General features: G+C 43.1%; 1 long non-coding RNA gene across 1 annotated transcript in view; it reads right to left on the minus strand.

Moving 5' to 3' along the window:
* Window positions 1-2,070: 2,070 nt before the first annotated feature.
* The window catches only part of LOC309379928, a 36,783-nt gene continuing 18,774 nt past the window's right edge, over window positions 2,071-20,079 (minus strand). Inside the window, exon 3 of the long non-coding RNA XR_014172685.1 lies at window positions 2,071-2,128. This is a non-coding gene — a long non-coding RNA (uncharacterized lncRNA). The remainder of the gene's footprint in view (window positions 2,129-20,079) is intronic.

Below are 20,079 nucleotides of genomic sequence, written 5' to 3' on the forward strand. Positions count from 1 at the left end.
GGGAGAAGGAAGTCTTTCTTACTAGCTTTCCAATTTCCCCCTGCAATTTCCCATTCATCTTTTCTGATGTGTGTTCTGGGAGGACTTATTCCCCAAACAAGGAGAAGTATGCCAAAACCCCAGACTTCCAAATCCCCAACGTGACAGATAACGGCACAACTGCACAAGGAGCTGTGGGATCTAGAACAAAACCCTACAGTAGCAAAACAATTGCAAATGTGGCGTGCCGGCACAGTTATTTATATTCATGCACAATGTATGGATGAAGTCATTCCACGAGACGAGCGATTCTGGAAATAATAGCCTTTTGACCTGAAGCATGCTTGCCATGCCAGGATAGTTATCTTTATATTCAAGAAGGCTCTTATACAGCCACAAATGGCTACAATGCATTGTATAGTGTTACGGGAAGTGCCTGCCAACTGGAACGGTGGCTGATTTGTGCATCCAGCTGGCAATTTTGTGTGTGTGTGATAGCCAAAGGAAACTCGCATGGGAGATGAGCCATGTATAGGATGTATAGGAAGATGCAGAAGCTGCCAAAGACATTATGCTGCCTGAAAGAAATCCTAAATCCAGGGTCGAGGAATGTGTGGCTCTCCAGATGTGGTTGGACCCCAATTCCCACGAGCCCCAGTGAAGCCAGTGACCAGGAACAATGGGAGTTGGAGTTCAGCAACATCTAGAGGGCTGCATGTTCCGCACCCCTGTCCTAAACTGGGAGCTCGCCCATCCCCGCTAAGGCGAACAGTTTCAAAAGACCACACAGACATGCCTCTCCCTTGTGAGGCATGGCAGAACCGGCATTTTTAATCTATACGAAAATTCAGAAAATTCCACACATAATATTCAAGGCAGGATGTGCAATGAGGCCCCTGCATTTTATTCCACAAAGCATTTCTGTTGCAAAGCCAGACTGTGACCTGAAGCAAATACTCTAGAATTATAGCACAAAGCTTAACGTTAACTGTCGGAGTTATATCTATAGAACATAATAGATGGGCTGGAGTGAGTAAATAATGCATTGCAAAATGTATGGCTGTAACCGTGCATATCCATGTCTCCTGCCACCCAAGAAGCTCAAACCTCAACATAAATGCGCTTTTGTTAAGGAGACTGCTATTTGAACTAATTTGATAAATTCCTCCTTAAACATAGATATAATAAAGCTGGATGCTAGGGCTTTGAAACAAAGGCATTCTTAGGCCATCATGGAGGAAAAAGTGCTTTAAAATGCATATTTTATTCTTGTTTAAAAGATCATATAAATTGCCAGCCTTGGAAGACTCAGCTGCTGCCTGTAAACCTGCATTTATAGCTTTCAGATAAAAATCTAAAAGTGAGAGTTCTCATTCTCAGCTGCCAGTATCCTGCTGGCTCTCTGTGACTTTTCTGACCTTGATCCCATGGAAACTGAGCTGGGTTAGGTTAAAAAAAACACACACACACTAAGGGATTAGTAAGATTGTTTTAAACATTTATTTTAACTAATCCAATGTCTTCTTTTTTAAAAAAAGTGGTGTAAATTAATCCGAGGCTACTAAAATTCTCACATGGGTACGATTTGCTGAATCGCACGTTGGTTTCCTTGGCAATGTCTGTACTGATGCGAAAGAGCTGTAAATTAAAAAATGTTATCTTATATCTTCTGCCTCATCTACTCTCCCTTGCTGATAGCTGTCAGCCAGTAGATAAATTCACTATTGTAGATTTCAAAGTGGAAGTTGAGAGCTGTGAGCAAAGTACACAAATCTAAAAGGGTGAAAACTTTGCAGGAATTGAACATCCATCTATCCATCTATCCATATTCTGCATGTGAAGATAGCAATGTATCTGAGAATGTTCGACAGAACCTTCAGTGTTGTTATCAGCCATTTTCTTTTCCAGTGATTTGTCAACTAAAAACATCATTATTCTCATTAGGTTTGTGTTTCACTTAAATATAGGACCGCCTCTTTCCATATGAACCTGCCCGGACCCTGAGATCATCTTCTGAGGGCCTCCTTCATGTGCCTTCTCCATGAGGGGTGAGGAGGGTGGCAACATGAGAACAGGTCTTCTCTGCAGTGGCTCCCCGTCTGTGGAATACACTCTGCAGGGACGTTTGCCTGGCGCCTTCATTATATACCTTCAGGAGCCAGGCAAAAACATTCCATTTTAACCAGGCCTTTGGTTGACCTGATTGACATCCTATACCCTTTTAAAATGTTGCTCTTTTTGGAGGAGGGGGTGTTACTGGTTTATTGTTCTTATTTAGATTTTATATATTGTGATCTTTTCTGTGAACTGCCCTGAGACCTCCTTTTCACAGTCTCACATAGCTGACATACTGAATGAATGGGGTGGAAGGAAAGAGGGTGACTTGCTACATAGGGTTAAAGGGTAAAGGGACCCCGACCATTAGGTCCAGTCGTGGCTGACTCTGGGGTTGCGGCGCTCATCTCGCTTTATTGGCCGAGGGAGCTGGCATACAGCTTCTGGGTCATGTGGCCAGCATGACTAAGCCGCTTCTGGCGAACCAGAGCAGCGCACGGAAACGCCATTTGCCTTCCCGCCAGAGTGGTACCTATTTATCTACTTGCACTTTGACATGCTTTTGAATTGCTAGGTTGGCAGGAGCAGGAGCAAGGACCGAGCAACGGGAGCTCACCCCGTCGTGGGGATTTGAACCGCCGACCTTCTGATTGGCAAGTCCAAGGCTCTGTGGTTTAACCCACAGCGCCACCCGCGTCCTTACATAGGGTTAGGCATGCCCAGTCAGAATAGGCCAGAGTGCAGAAGGAAGTGAGCTTTACTATGGCTTTCATCGCTTGTTGTTCTGGAAATGTCCGCAGCATTAAGAAAATCCCTTCTGATACTTTTGAGGTGGCCTCATGGGCCACATGAGATGGGCCATAGGCCACTGTTGTAAAATCTCTGAACTGGACTCTACTGCAGAGCTTACCTCCTTCAGAGAAGGAGCAGCTACAAATGTGTTAATGGATCATAACTCCAGTGACATTTCACAGAGGCATCTCGTTGATGCTATGTTAAATAAGGTTACAGAAGGAGTAATGTTTCAGCCTTATTTAATCCAAGGAAGAGCAGTTCTTGGAAGACTCCTTCTGGGATGACTAACATCAGATGAAGAAATTCCCTTTTGCCTAATTGACTCTGCTTAGTGTTTATATTTACGTTTTTAAAATGCCATGTCAGTAATAAGCACTCTTTGTGTCCAAGCACCTTGCAGATTGAATGTTTTCTGCCTGCAGTGCTTACATCTTATGTATGGAATTCTTCATTTTTTCAACCAAAGAGCATCACTTGATTATAACAAAGAATTTTAGAGTATAGTGACAAGCTTGCTAAAGCCCTGGTGATGAGAAATTATAAGCAAATGTTAGGGTAAAACAGAAAAATACTGCCCATGCAAGATCATTGCAAGAAAATTGCTGGTAGGTAGCACAGAGCCTAGGACTTGCTGTTTGACTTCTGAAATGTTCGAAAGCCAAGACACAGCTTCTGATTGGTGCAGGTGCCCTGGAAACAATAGCCAACAACCCCATTGGACGTGGGGCTTCCAAAAATCATTCAAAAACTGGAACACTTCCTTCCGGGTGTTCGGCGTTTGAGAACCAAGGCATTTGAGAACCAAAGTACCACTTTACAAGCACTGCAGTCCAATAGGGTACGAGTTATCTAGGCAGCTGGATGTTCAATCATTTTTGCCTGGAAACTCTAAAATAAGAAATGGTTCTATTTACAGTCCCTTAGAGGTTGCTTTGCTGTGGTGTGGACATTAGGTAGACTAGAAGCATTTACACTGCAGGGGTTGTAATGAGGATGCTGAGAATTTAGAGATTGCTACCCACCACCCACCAAAGAGAATTACATTTCGAGGGATGGGGAATTGCAATTAAACCCACCTACACTACAACGCGGTGGCGCTGTGGGTTAAACCACAGAGCCTAGGACTTGCCAATCAGAAGGTCGGTGGTTCGAATCCCCGCGACAGGGTGAGCTCCAGTTCCTCGGTCCCTGCTCCTGCCAACCTAGCAGTTCGAAAGCACGTCAAAGTGCAAGTAGATAAATAGGTAGCACTTCAGCGGGAAGGTAAACGATGTTTCCGTGTGCTGCTGTGGTTCGCCAGAAGCGGCTTAGTCCTGCTGGCCACATGACCCGGAAGCTGTCTGCAGACAAATGCTGGCTCCCTCAGCCAGTAAAGCAAGATGAGCGCTGCAACCCCAGAGTCGGTCACGACTAGACCTAATGGTCAGGGGTCCCTTCACCTTTACCTTTAAGCACTGAGCCGAAGAGATTGAGAAGGCTTCTATGAAAGCTTTAGAACCTGAGAGGAGCTTGCCCTTTCAGTTATAATTGAGGGGGAGGGAGGGGCTTGAACAGCGCAAAAATGTTCACCGTTCAAAGTGAATGCACAAAATATTGCTCCCACACTGACTGGTTATAAAACATTATTCTGAATATTCAACTCACTTGTCCCGTCAGTGCAAGGACTTTTGCCTCTGCAATGAAACTTCCCTTTCTTCTCCTCTTCCTGTGCACTCCCTCCAAATCTGCTATGGATGTTTCCTCAACTCTCCAGGGAAGAGCTGGAGAGGATGTGGGGCAAGTTCATTTGCAAAATGGAAATATTTGTGCAAACAGAAGAAGTGCATTGGATACCACCCTATGTATTAAAACTAAAGAGCTGTCATTTTTCAGGTTGGAACATTATAGATAATTATGTGTCTTTGTTTTAGTAAGACAAAAAGAGTAGGATATTGAATTGGCAATAGAATGAACACTAACCTGGGAGTAAAACGTATTGAACATTTCTAAAGATTGGTGATATGCCCCCAAAATATCTGGACAAACTCCATTAATGAGCACTCACACTTTACATTGTGGGTACCCTTTGTGGGATCACGTGTGGTGCTACAGTTCCCAGGGAGTTTATTGGCTAAACAAGGGCTGGCTTGCCTCTCAGTGTTAATTTTTGGAGGTTCACGCCCAGCCTCAGTAATCAAATTTCTTGCTGGGAGGTGGGGCCAGCCCCATTTATAAATAGGGGGTGGAGCCGACAATAGCCAGGCAGTTGGCTCTGGAGATTCACCCTCCCTCCCCTCCCTTTGTTTAATGTGTCTTGTTTGCAGGTTAACTTTTTCTTCCTGTTTAGTGGACACTGCTACAGTCTTTGACTGGCTGCTGTTGAAGGACCGGGAAGAAATTTTCCTGCATTGGCAGGTTTTGTCTTCGTGGCAATTCATCACAACTTTGGCAGTTATGGCCTTGGGTGGAATCCTTTAGTCTTTTCTTCCCTATATGGGGGGGGGGTGAAGTGATGACTTACCCCCTGCGGCAACGATTCCAGGGTCCCCCTCTTAAAGGGGTCATATATATGGGTGTCACTGGCCATACACTGAAAGGTCGTCAGTGAAGTACCCTGCTGGGCTGCCTGCTACACTTATGTCTCGCAGAGACCCCCCTATCCCATTTATCCTGATGAACCCCAGTTGGGAGGCTGGGGGGCTGGGAGGGATACATGCCCAAGGCCTAAGCCAAGGTCTTCCTACATTCGGAAGTTTAATAAAGTTGTGGCCTAATTTTAATTCCATATAACGTCAGAGTCTTTATTCCTTCCTTATAATCCCTGGGAGCTGGGGCTGTCGCTGCCTGGTCATGCAATGGTATTTTTTCTGCCTATTATGGTAGAAACTATGAACAGTCCATTTATATATGAACCAGTGGCTATCCTACTTAAAACGTCAGGCCTTTTTTTACCACAATGCTTCTTACTTTCAGTAATGTTTGGAAACTGTAGCTTGCTATCTTCTCTGGAGATGCTTTTGCCTAAACATGGGCCTGTTTGTTTCAGCATCCTTTGTCTTTTCCAGCGGTATCATTTGCCTAGATTTTCCATCACTTACTTGCTACTTGACACTGGCCCTGATAACAGGGATCAGGATGAAATCATATTCCATAAAGTATTAATTTTAAAATAGTAAGACAAATTCATGGAAAGAGCTCATGGAATTTACATTTTATGAGAAGCATAACAGGAAATATCCCACCATAATAAGCAGTCCTAATGAGCACTGTTAAGAGTCAGCCACTTTCTTTTTTTTTTTTGTAAAAATAATAATAATTTGGGGGGGAGGGTTTGGTACAGTAGATACAACTCTCAGATGATATCATTCAAAACTCTTAGATGAGATCAGTTAAAACATTTGCAGGAACGATATAGGGTCAATACTCTGCATAATGATGGGAACAGAAGAATTTATTATTTAAAATTCCACCCATTCATCTGTAAATTGTAGAAGGTATCTCTTTTGTCAACCTTTAACAACTGAGAGCATTATTAAAAACACCCGGTGGTCATCTTCGATGTTCCGTTGTTGGGTTCCTTTTTTGTTCATTAATGATAGTAAGATAATGTTGTGCTAATATGGGAGCAAATTGCTTCACTTTTATTAACTCATTTTTTTAAAAAAATAAATATTACCAAATTCAGCATCTGTGCTGGGTCAGTGGTGGAAAAAGAGAAAAGCAATTTGAGCATTCATCATTTGTAGTCCACTGTATTGGCTTCAGGGGGTTTAATCACCTGAAATTCATTTGCACACAACTTGCGCTCTCTTTGTGTCTGTGAACAATTTTTACAAAGGTGTGCTGCTTGCCAGTCGTGTTTTACTTTCCCACTCCGTCTTACTTCCTGATTAAAAGAAACAGAGGAATAACTTGATTTATTGTTACTAACCATTAAAAGGTATTATTTATTTGATAGTAGCTTCCATTTTACACAGGCTGGAGCAAGTGACAAGTTGCAAAATAGGAAAAAGACAGCAAAGGAAGAAGGAGAAGCATGTTTTTGTCTCCCTGTGGGTCATTTTAAAAAAAAGCAAAATATTGATCTAAAGCATGTGGAAGTATTTATGCTTTATGGATACAGTCCACATCCTGCAGAAATCAGTGGTGAGACTCACATTCAATTTAAAGGAGTGGGTTATGTGGTGAATATATTGAAATATGCTGGTGGTGCTTGATTTGCAGCTCATTAGCCAAAGTGTCTTCGTCTTGACTGTAAACCTTCCCTATGATGAGCCACTTGCTTTCAGGTTAAGAGATGGGCAAATGCCAAACCAAACTCTTCTTTCATATTGACGTCTTTATTATTTGAGTTCTACATCCATTGTATTAAGGCAGAGAGAAAATGCCCCCCTCCCAATAAGCCACCCTGTTTGCAAACTGTGAATGGTGGTTGAAATATACTCAGAGTCGCAAAGTGATTTCATGCTCTTTATTCAGCTCATAGTGGTGAGGAGGAATGAATGAATGTCCCCTCAGAGTATCTGCTTTATATACATTATTTACACAATGGGCTGCACATGATTGGCTAATTCCGGAATTCTACTGTAAGCCAATCAGGTTGTGGATTCACTTCTATCTGGAGCATGATTGGGTGGTTCCTGCTAACCAATCATACTGCTGCATTGTTCTAGGACCAATCAGACTGCTGCCTTTTGGAGCCTATTGTTCTAGGACCAATCAGACTGCTGCCTTTTGGAGCCTATTGTTCTAGGACCAATCAGACTGCTGCAGTTTGGATCCTATTCGACTCAGTACATAACAGTGGTGGTGGGTTGCATTTCACAAATTCTTTGGGGGGTGAATTCTTTGAAAGGCTTGGAGGAGGCTTACCAGTCAGCAGCAGTGGGCTGGTGTATTTGGGTAAATGGGTCATTGTCAGGAGCCCAGGCTGCCATCTTGATAACACAGCATGCAAGTCGTAATTAGCTGGAAGATTTCTTGTAAAACAAACAATTAACCTCTGACGCTCTAGCTGAGTGTCTGTGTTTTACGATTCAGTTGACCCTTCTGAAGAATGTTTCCAGCTTCTGCAGAATATCCTGAACCTATGTTTCTGGTTTTGTTTTCTGTCTAATTCCTTTCCCATCAATGCTGTCCCATCATAGCATCCCTATTCAGAATAAGGGAATTTCCCTTTAAAAAAGGGAAACGTTGACAGCTATGTTTCCCATTTGTCTGCTCCTGGGGTTCATGAGGCTAACTGCCTCCTCTTCCGGTGAGGAAATGTTCCCCTCCTGCCTTCTGAGGCTGCCTGTGCTTCTTGAGAGACTTGGCTTCTCTCCAGCCCGCCCCCTGCTAACTGGCTTATCTACCTTCCTTTCAGTGTCAAGAAGGGAGGTGGGGCGTTGACAGCCGACTGCTTCCAGCTGTCTGAGAGAAATGCAAGCATCTCTGTTGCTGGCTGCCTTCTAACTCATGCTGGACGTGCACATGACAGTCACTGCCCATCAACTTCAGCCCTTCCTCAGCCAGTGCCCACCAGCTTTCCTTCTTTCTTACAGTCAGATCAAGGGGTGGCACTGGCTGTCATCCTCCTCCTCTGTGTTGCCCTTGTAGAACTCAACAAGGAGCAGGAGGGGAACAAAACTACAATGAGTGGACTCTGCCTGTCATGCGCTCTTACTCCACCTACTGTTCATCTCCCTGCCTTCTGTCCTATCAAGTCCCATAGGCACCAGTCACCACTGGTTAGCAGTGGTAGTCCTTTCTACCTCCCTTCCTCCCTTCCTTTTCACCATTGCTTCTTGGACTGTTCTCCAACTACAGTGGTACCTCAGGTTACATACGCTTCAGTTTACTCTGCTAACCCAGAAATAGTACCTTGGGTTAAGAATTTTGCTTCAGGATGAGAACAGAAATTGTGCAGCAGTGGCATGGTGGCAGCGGAAGGGCCCATTAGCTAAAATGGGGATTAAGAACAGTTTCAGGTTAAGAACGGATCTCCAGATCAAATTAAGTTCTTAACCCAAGGTACCACTGTAATACTATGCAGTCTATCCAAAGCCTTGTGTAGGAGTCCACCCACCCACCCACCCACCTTTATTTGTCTGATATATTAATCTGACATATATTACTAGGACACTTTTACTTTAAGGATCCCCAGCCTCCTTGTTCTTAGAAGACGGAGAACAAATTGGCTTGTTCCATGGCACTCTCCCAACAAAGGCAACTTCTAGGAACGTTGAGACCTCACTGGCCTTGAGACATGCGAAGGCGTTTGACATATAGCCGAGCATCAAGTTCACAAATGGAACAGCCTGAAATGTTATCCACCGCCATACCCAAATTCTTTGAAATACAAATGGGCTAGGGTTGAGAAGGAATCATATTCATCTGAAATTCATTTAGCAGCTAACAGTATCAGGGTACATAATATAAACCAATAGTCTCTTCTTTTCAGACAGTGGTTATAATGCTGGCCAATAATTTCATGGCATGCTAGAAGAGAGACTGCTTCCTGCCCCCCCCCCCAGCTCCTTTGAGCGTATGGAGGCAGATAAGTGCTCTCAATTATGTACAGGAATAAAAGACCATCCAGTTCAAGGAAAAGTGGAATTTAAAATCTTTTGTGATAAATTAGTAGGCAGCAGCATGCAATGCCACTAAAAGCAATTTTGAAGAAGGAAAATGGAAATGGGGAGATGTAGAGAGAGCCAGGAAGGGAAAAGGAGAAAGCTAAATGTGTGAAAATGTATTTCTTTTACTGTTCTGAAGAGTGTTGCAAGCAGGAATTAAAAGATACCACATTTCCCCTGCCGTCCCCAGTAAGGTCCTCTTTTGCCTGCAGTACACATCTGCCACCAGATCAGGTCTATTCCCGTGGAGCACATATACATAAATACATCACAAACTGTCAGGTGTTCCATTCAGGCTCCATGAGGTCTGAATAGATGCTATAAATACTTTCTAAAAGTATTAATAACTCCTATTATAACTCACAGAGAAATGGGCACAATTTCTACAATTTCTACAATTTGAATTCCAAAGTGAAGTGGACTTAAGTGAACTACATTCTAGGACAAAACAAGCATACTGTGACCTTTCCAGTTAACAGATATACATTTTAAAGAGAAATATCCTCATTGGCCACCAACCCGAAGCTGTCTTTTATGAGCTGTCAATTATTATTCAGCAGAGTTGGATGGGTCCATTGTCTAAGCAGAATCTCTGGGTGCCAGGAATATCGCTACCTTTTTGAGTGTTATATTTTGGTGGCCGATACAACTTGTACAGGACTTTTTAAAGAGCTTCCTATTTTTACACAAGTCCCTACATCTCCCAGATGTAGATGACAGCGCCAGTTAAAAGAGAGCATCTAGCTATGCCGCAAGAAGCACTCTCTTTTTGTTTTATGGAGTGAGCAACAGAGCAGTGACTCAAAGCAAATTAGAAACTGTGCGGAGACATTTACAAGCTTGCTCATTTACCATGATATATGAACATGACTGAAACATATCAGAACACAATCCTTCTTCCGCTCCCTTCCAATATGAAACTTGCCTTATGAGTGCAAGAGCTGGAACCAAGTCACCCAGTCAACAAATGCTTTGGAATCCAATGTTTTACTATCCAAAGTGAAATGGATTCTTACTTTATTTTTTTAAACACACAAGGAAGGCATCATGTCCTTTTGTAGTGTAAAGGTAAAGGTAAAGGGACCCCTGACCATTAGGTCCAGTCGTGACCAGCTCTGGGGTTGCGGTGCTCACCTCACTTTATTGGCCAAGGGAGCTGGCGTACAGCTTCCGGGTCATGTGGCCAGCAGGACTAAGCCGCTTCTGGCGAACCAGAGCAGCACACGGAAACGCCGTTTACCTTCCCGCCGGAGCGGTACCTATTTATCTACTTGTACTTTGACGTGCTTTCGAACTGCTAGGTTGGCAGGAGCAGGGACCGAGGAACTGGAGCTCACTCTGTCGCGGGGATTCGAACCACCGACCTTCTGATTGGCAAGTCCTAGGCTCTGTGGTTTAACCCACAGTGCCACCGCATTGTAGTGTAGGTGGGTTTAATTGTAATTCCCCATCCCCTGAAATGTAGTTCTCTTTGGTGGATGGTGGGTAGCAATCTCTAAATTCTCAGCATCCTCATTACAACCCCTGCAGTGTAAATGCTTCTAGTGTACCTAATGTCCACACCACAGCAAAGCAACCTCTAAGGGACTGTAAATAGAACCATTTCTTGTTTTAGAGTTTCCAGGCAAAAATGATTGAACATCCAGCTGCTTAGATAACTCGTACCCTATTGGACTGTAGTGCTTGTAAAGTGGTACTTTGGTTCTCAAATGCCTTGGTTCTCAAACGCCGAACACTCGGAAGGAAGTGTTCCTTGGAAGCCTCACGTCCAATGGGGTTGTTGGCTATTGTTTCCAGGGCACCTGCACCAATCAGAAGCTGTGTCTTGGCTTTCGAACATTTCATAAGTCAAACAGTCTTCTGGAACAAATTAAATTTGGTGCTCTTGTTTTTGTTATTTATTTTGCGTTCTTGTTTTTGAGGCTTTTTTGGTTAATTTGCTTTTGTGTGCAACCCAGTTCAGCTACTGATTGATTGATTGATTGACTGCAGAACCTGAAGCATGCTTGCCATCCAAACAGTTACTATCATCAGTACAGGTAAGAAAAAACAATAATTTTAATTTTTATCTTCTACAATACTGTCTTGTTTATTTTATAGTACAGTACATTGATTATTGCTTTCATTGGATCAATGGTCTCGTTTTTCATTTTGCATTACTTTCTGTGGGAAAGCGTGCCTTGGTTTTGGAACGCTTTGGTTTTGGAACGGAATTCCGGAGCAGATTGAGAACCAAGGTACCATTGTAATTGATGGGTTTACTCATGTGCATTATTGCATGCAATCTTTCACAACACAGGAGTGAGCAACAGAAGTCAGCATGTGGCTTTAAAATCACAATAAGGAAGGGTTCCAAATTCTTGATGATACAGCTTAATGATACATAAAACTTGTTTTGAAATCAGGTTGAGTTGTGTGGACATTCTGTGCATGACTTCCCAGTGTTCCTCATCTCATTATTAACTACTCAGAAAATGATGCACAAATTTAATAAATGGGCTCATGTGGGCTCAATGTGACTTGAAATCAAGTCCAAAAGTAGGTCAGATGTATCAGCCCTCATTTATTCTGTAAGCGACCGTGAACATTGTGACTACAGAATTTTGCAGTTCGTGTGTGAGAGAAAAATAATGGAGTATGTCCATTGGGAAATACTGAATTTTGATTGTTGTGCAACTGTAGTAGGAAATAATGAGAAGAGTAAGATCTAAAATTGTAAGGGTTGCTCTAGCACTGCCTTCTCTCAACCAGTCCTGTCTTGCTATATCATGAAAACACAACAATACTCATTTGTTACTTCTTTCTGTAGACTTATGGGCACAGAAACCATTTGGGAGGCAAGATGTACAATGTATCTTGGATTACAAACAAAGGTTTGGAAATTGGGGAGCTGTTTGGATGCAAGACCAAGTGGGGGAGGGTTGGTGACTGACTGACTGAACCAAAATGCAGATATCCCTTGAATTCACACTTTGCTGAATTTTGTGATGCAGTTTTCCTACCAAAATTAATGTGAACAACGTTGTGTATATTGAGGAAGTAGGCATAAAATGTATACAACATACAAACTAGAGTATATTAGGGAACACAGTTTACAAAAATGTGCATATTAGGTAAAATGTGCCCTAAAATGCAATTATTATTATTATTATTATTTTAAAAAATGCAAACTGATGGAGAAATGACGTGAACTGAACTTAAAATGCAAAAAAGAGAAACTAACATTGACTGATTTATCCATCCTTACCACATACGCCTGGTGTTTAATGAAAAGATAGAAAAAACACACACGATGTAATTACATGGTTGCTAATCATTTCATTAATGTCACATGTAGTTAGGCCCTTAGACAAATGAAACCACACTAATTAGATGGATGCAGTTAGGAGCGTCACCTTTAAGCAGCCACAGCAACATAAAGTAGATATTCAGCTACAGAGCGGAGGCTGATCTCTCAGGGCGACTGGGGCACTGCTTTTGGTTCCCTACACACTCCCATGCCTTCTATTTGAATAGCTGCAACCGATTGTGTCAAAATCCCATTCACTGGCCAGTCAGCTATTTCCCCTGTGCTCTTCCTCTTCTTCTTTTTTGGCTAACATTGCACTGTGGCCTACTTTGCATGCTTGTGGGGGGGGGAAACCCTGTCCAATATGTTGGTAAATTTAAATTGCTATCATAAAAAGGAGGAAGCTGCATGGGATAGTTCAGATGAGAATGTGGTGTACAGAGTCTATACATAGTACAGGACTACAGATGAAACTCTGACTGCACAACTCACCCAGGCAAGCATGTCCCTACAGATATTGTATTTGCCAAGGACCTGCATGAAAATTATAATGTGCACAGGCCAGTTTATCCTGGTGGTGTCCCAGATTCCAAAGCTAGCCTCCTTTCCCCACTTCAGAATCAGGGACAGACAGTCCGGATATCTTCTTCGTTTACACCTAGAGCCATGCTTTTCTGCGAGGGGTTAAAGTTGGTTTTCCATTTCCCCATACAGTGGTACCTCAGGTTACATACGCTTCAGGTTACAGACTCCACTAACCCAGAAATAGTGCTTCAGGTTAAGAACTTTGCTTCAGGATGAGAACAGAAATTGTGCTCCGGAGGCATGGCAGCAGCTGGAGGCCCCATTAGCTAAAGTGGTGCTTCAGGTTAAGAACAGTTTCAGGTTAAGTACGGACCTCCGGAACGAATTAAGTACTTAACCTGAGGTACCACTGTATTGTCCCCTGTGAGGTGGCTTAGGTCGAGAGGTCTCACAGCGAGCTTCATGGCCAAACAGTGATGTTAAATCCTTTCTCCCAGATCCTAGTCCAATTGATATCCCACCACTTTATTCCATATTCTAGGAAGGAGGCCTAGAAGAAGCTGAAAGAGGAGAGTAGTCTTTTCCCATAGACTTGGATGTTTATGGAGTCCCTTCGTTAACTGCTCTCTTGGGTACCTTATAACCATCCACTGGCTCCACTTAGGTGACCTGCTAGATGGCCAAGTTGCTCTACTAGGCCCGCAAAGCCTCCAACATTTTCATCCCCAAAACTGGGACATCAGGAGGGGCTTGCCTTCCAGCCTGGCTCTCTGGTGCTCTTCAACTGGGTCATGCCAGAGTCCTGGACCTTCAGTGCAAATTTGCTGACAAGCGCTAGAGGGCTGGAATGGAAGGTGTTCAGGTGCTCTCAGCAGGGTGCGCCAGAGCTCTGACGTGACCCTGCTGACTCATGCCAAAGTGAGTGTCTTTGGTCTGGTGATCTGGTGCACTAGACCCCCCAAACAGGACATTCCGGGATGCAAATAGAATTCTGGGATGTCCCACTTAAAACAGGACAGTTGCAGGGAGGGGTATGGGCCCAGGGTCCACCAGCTGCTGACACTGCAATACATTTGGGGATACAATCTCCTACACTGCTCCTTGGTTTCCTCCCTTCTATGTCAATGAGATTTATGCAGGATTCCAATATAGAACCCCCTCCTCTCCCCGTATGTTAGAAAGAGACAGTCCTGTCACTTTAACAAGATGCACTGTTTATTCTGTTTGGCAGCCAAGCCTCCAGCTCCTCCAAAGGCCTTGTCAAGAATTGTGACAGTACCATGCTTATGTCTATACACCCACAAATTATCCTAGAGCTATAACAGGCTGCAGTAGCAATTAATTAGATAAATAGGAGAAGTCACCTTCCTTTTCTCATAAGGACAAAGTTTTGTAATGACCCAAGAAATCAGACGTCCGAGTTGTATTACCCTGGGAAGACTTGTAGCCATTTGTATGATATAATCTTGTGCTGGCCAATGCACTGTAGCTGCTAACTGTTTAATAACTTAGCTATTGCCTACTTGAAGCATCTAAAAATATTCCCACTATTATAATAGTGGGAATCAAGCAAATTTGCTCTTCCATTCAAAGAGTGAAGTTGCTTAACAATAACAGGGAGATTTAAAATATTATTAAATATCATTAAAGCCATACAATTCGCTGGAGAGAGAGTTTGATGTTAATTTCAAACCTTCTTGTAATCAAGGAAAATTTCTCTGCCGAGCCACTAGACTTATTCTGTTTCTCTTTTCTGAATTATAATCAACGGAATCCAATCTAAAGTGTAACAGATATATCTAAACCATACTTTCTGTTGATTTCTCAGGCAATGGAGCAATTCTATCTTTGAGTTGCACCTCCTGGGTGGGAGATTGCTCCTAAACCCCTTTGCAGCTGTGGTGCACCACATGATACCAGTTAAAAAAAGGACACCACTGTAGAGATACCCTTGTGCCATCTGTTTCATCTTTATGCCACACAAATTTGCCAATGCGAAGGGGAACAATGGGAAGGGCTAGGGGCATGTAGGAAAAGGAGCTGGGCTGACTTGGAATCTAGTGTTTGATTAGGAATCAGTCTTGCCCCTTGATGAAAGAGTAAATGCCTGCAAAAGTAGTGATAGAAAATCAAACACTCCAGTTTAAGCCAATGGAGAGCCATGACGGATTGCCGCACATCTCAACAGAGAATTCCAACTCACGCTGCAACAAACCATGGCACACCAGATTGCTTGGTCTATTTCCATTCTTAGAAGCCCTTCCCATTTGGATAAATGATGCATCTTTAAAGCATCTTGTTAGCTTGGCAAGTAAGTTGGGTGGTACTTGGTATGTTTGTTTTTCTTTGTTTTTATTTATACCCCATCTTTCCTCACATAACTCATGGTGTTGTTCCCAGGTGGTAAACCATCCAGGCACTGACTAGAGTCAGAGGTGTTTAGTATTGTCATAGGTTTGAAGGGTCAGTCTGGAAGATACCCATGGGTTCCCCCCCCAAAAAAACACCTGTGTAGGTAGAGGCTTTCCTATAAGAAGAAACCAACCCAACCAGTTCCTTTGTTAAGGCAATGACCTTAGCCAGCCAGATTAGTACACTATTTACATTAGAAAGAAGTTGCCTTGCTGCCTTGGAGACAAATGGGGGTATCACTAGGGTTTTGTGTGTGAGTTTCAGTTGATGTTGGAAGCTGAAGAGACAAAGGCATGACTTGCTCTGGGCTGGACTCCAAGCTTTGACTTGAAGCTTCCCTTGAAACCTAATGGGGAAGCAAGATCTGTTGGAGAGTTGATGCTGTGAGTCCCTCCATCCTTTACTCAGGTTGTAAAATTAAGCCATATATCCTAAAGGCATCACAGTCTCCATTGACCTTCATTCCAAGGAAGCTGGAGTGCGTGCAAGGGCATCAACAAGATTGTGGCACCCACTGCCTTTAGTCAGACCATGCTCTGTTTTGGGGCTCGTTCCGATTTATTGCTCTTCCTCATACCAGAGCAAGGAGTATTAAGCAGAGCATATTAAAAGGAAAGCTGTCTGCTGTCCACCACCCACTTATCCTCTGAGAATTAGCTTGGCCGCTGATCCTGTTGCAGCACCTGTCTCTCGTTCTGCTTTACTGCTCTGGGCTGGGATTGTTGGAGACTAATAAGTCTCAGCTGACTCTAAGCTCTGTCAATTAACCTTTGTCTCTGCAGCACCGTATCCGCAGGCTTCCTCCTTGAGTCAACACTATTGGAAAGCCTTTCTTAACATTGCTGAGAGATAAGACTCCCACACAAAAGTCACCATCTAATGACAGCAAGCCAGTGCATTATTCTTTAACACCTGACATTCCACGGTATGTCAAGAGATGACCAAAACATTTAAATATCCCATTCCAAGCTCCTCACAGTTTTCCTGGGATGATCAAATGAAAGATTTCAGTTCTAAGGATCTCTTAATTTGGATGTTAGCAGCGGACAGTATTTCTGCAGCTCCCAAACTTTGCAGCACTTGCAGCTGTCCCTTTGATACAAAGGACCCTAGCAATTGCTGGGGGGAAAACAAAAAACCTATTAACTGTGTGTTTCCATAGGTTTGGAAGAACCTGAAAAATTGTATGCTATCTGATAGGACTTTTGTTGTTGTTGTTGTTGTTTAGTCGTGTCTGACTCTTCGTGACCCCCTGGACCAGAGCACGCCAGGCACTCCTGTCTTCCACTGCCTCCCGCAGTTTGGTCAAACTCGTGCTGGTAGCTTTGAGAACACTGTCCAACCATCTTGTCCTCTGTCGTCCCCTTCTCCTTGTGCCCTCCATCTTTCCCAACATCAGGGTCTTTTCCAGGGAGTCTTCTCTTCTCATGAGGTGGCCAAAGTATTGGAGTCTCAGCTTCAGGATCTGTCCTTCCAGTGAGCACTCAGGGCTGATTTCCTGAAGAATGGATACATTTGATCTTCTTGCAGTCCATGGGACTGTCAAGAGTCTCCTCCAGCACCATAATTCAAAAGCATCAATTCTTCGGCGATCAGCCTTCTTTATTGTCCAGCTCTCACTTCCATACATCACTACTGGGAAAACCATAGCTTTAACTATACAGACCTTTATCGGCAAGGTGATGTCTCTGCTTTTTAAGATGCTGTCTAGGTTTGTCATTGCTTTTCTCCCAAGAAGCAGGCGTCTTTTAATTTCGTGACTGCTGTCACCATCTGCAGTGATCATGGAGCCCAAGAAAGTAAAATCTCTCACTGCCTCCATTTCTGATAGGACTTTAGCACATCCAAAACTAATCTGGTTACACAGGGCTCCCTCTCTATGATACAACATGCAATTTGGCTATCTCGATAGCTTCAATTATTTAGCTTAATGCTCTTCAAAAGCAGCATAATGCTTCTTTCTGTATTTTTATTGTTTGTCATTTTGTTTGTTATATTTGATTTGCGCCATTTTGTTAAAAAAAAAACAATCAAAACAAAACACATGACATACAAGTGTACATATGGTTGTATGTCTATGTTGTGGCTGTTGCCCGAGTTATTAATTTATTTAGCAGATCAAAGTACACTAAGCAGTTTGTAATCAGCACCCTGCAGGATTTGACATGCCACACAGAAATAAAAATGAGCCTTGTCGCAGAAACAAACAACTCAACATGTTGCTGCAGATATTTGTGACTTTTTGGTTATTCCTGTATGGTACATGGGGCTGTTACTTGTAGGCAGCTGCTTACCATATCAGTGCTCTTAGATGGACTAATAATAATAATAATAATAATAATAATAATAATAAATTTATACCCCACCCATCTGGCTGGGTTTCCCCAGCCACTCTGGGCTGCTTCCAACAAAATATTAAAATACAATAGTCCTTCAGATATTTAAAGCTTCCCTAAACAGGGCTACCTTCAGATGTCTCCTAAAAATCTGGTAGTTGTTTTTTCCTTTGATATCTGGTAGGAGGGTGTTCCACAGGACGGGTGCCCCTACCAAGAAGGCCCTTTGCCTGGTTCCCTGTAACTTTGCTTCTCGTAGTGAGGGAACCGCCAGAAGGCCCTCGGTGCTGGACCTCAGTGTCTGGGCAGAACAATGGGGGTGGAGACGCTCCTTCAGGTTTACTGTAATGTAATAGGTGCTTTACCCTATACTGCAAGGATGGGGAACCTCAGGGTCCAGGGGCTGAAGTCCATATGGCCTTCCAGGTAGAGACCTGTCTGGCCCTCAAAACTCTGCTAGGCCACACAGCTCACTGGACATGCTTTGCACCTCAAATATTTTTGTGTGGCTGGATTGTGGCCTCTCCAGAGTTTAAAACAGGGGACCCTTGTCACCCATATCTAGAAATGCCAAGGGTTGAACTTGGAACCTTCCGTATGCAAAGCAGATGGTCTACCACTGAGGCTTTCCACTATGGAAGATAAGGCTGTCAGTAGGTATTTTCTACAATGACTTAATTAACCTCCAAGGTGTGTCTCAGGAAGAGGAGGAAAAGGGTGCTCCAGTCTTCTTGTCCTGCTGTAGGCTCCTCAGAAATACCTGACTAGCCACTATTAAAAATGGGACACTGGACTAGAGGGCTCTTGGGTCCACAGCTCTTTATAACATAAATTCATAAGAGTTTTCCAGTATCTCCTCCACTTTCTTGTATGTAGTAGATATGATATGTGGTGAAACAACTGTCTATTTTTGGCCTCCCCTTTTCCAGACAGTGACCCATAGTGACAGGGAAATGAATTAATTATTACAGAAATGCAGCCTTGGTTATTGTTAGAGGCAGACTAGGGATTACCTTTCTTTTTAAAAAATAATAATAGGATGTTAGCCTATATGTAGCATAGGTTTTCAGTTCATTCCAGAGGCATGAGCAATTGGAGCGCAGATGGGATTAGCAGCCAGCTTATCTCTTGCAGTGTTGGTTAGCTTTATACAGCACAAGTTGAGAAAATTATACTTAGAAAATAAAAAGGTCCTTCTTTTATATAGAACTAGTAGCACCACAAGGAAGTCCAGCAATGCCACTGTCTCATTTTTCTACCTCTCCAGCATATTTTCATATCATTGCTATTATTCCATGTACATTTTTGTTTTTGTTCTAAACCTAATTGCTGCAGGATGTTAAGCACAGGTTGTTGCCTAGGGAACTTGGGCTCTGAGGTGATGGACAAATGGCAATAAGAAAGAAAGAAGAGTCAGACAAGCATCTGATTAATGGGCTACCTTTCGCTGTCATGGATCAGTCAAAGCTAAGCATTTCATTGAGAGAATTCAGCATTTCCTCCTTGTAAGTAAAAAGCTTAAAATTCTGTTAGTGCTTGACAAATGTCCTCACATACTGGCTCATATAATGTTTGCAGACATGGTGACCATTGCTATAGCATCATGATAGGGTAGGACTTATGATAAAGAGGTCTCATGCATCTTTAACTGAAAATTTCAGCAGCTGCAGCTTGCCTTCTGTAGCACAATGAAAAAATGCAGGAGCCTGTTCTCCATTCCATCTTGCACCATGGTTATGAAACTGCTGCTACCTGTACCCATAATTGTTCATTCACATCTTACGCACATCTGAGGACACACCTGATGATGGTTGACATTAGGGATGGCATACCTATGGCCCTTCAGATGTTGCTGGACTTCAACGACCATCAGCCCTGGCCAGAATGGCTAACAGTCAAGGATTATGGAAAATGTAATCCAACAACACCTAGAAAGCCACAAATTACCCATCCCTGGTTTATATCAAGGATGAGGAACCTGGCACTCCAGATTGTTCAACTCCAACTCCAACATAGGAACCTAAGAATAGCCTGCTAGATCTGGTCAATGGCCTATCTAGTCCAGCATCCTGTTCTCACAAGAGTGCAATAG

The sequence above is a fragment of the Podarcis melisellensis genome (genome assembly GCF_964234715.1).
Source record: "Podarcis melisellensis genome assembly, chromosome: 11".
Classification (NCBI taxonomy): domain Eukaryota; kingdom Metazoa; phylum Chordata; class Lepidosauria; order Squamata; family Lacertidae; genus Podarcis; species Podarcis melisellensis.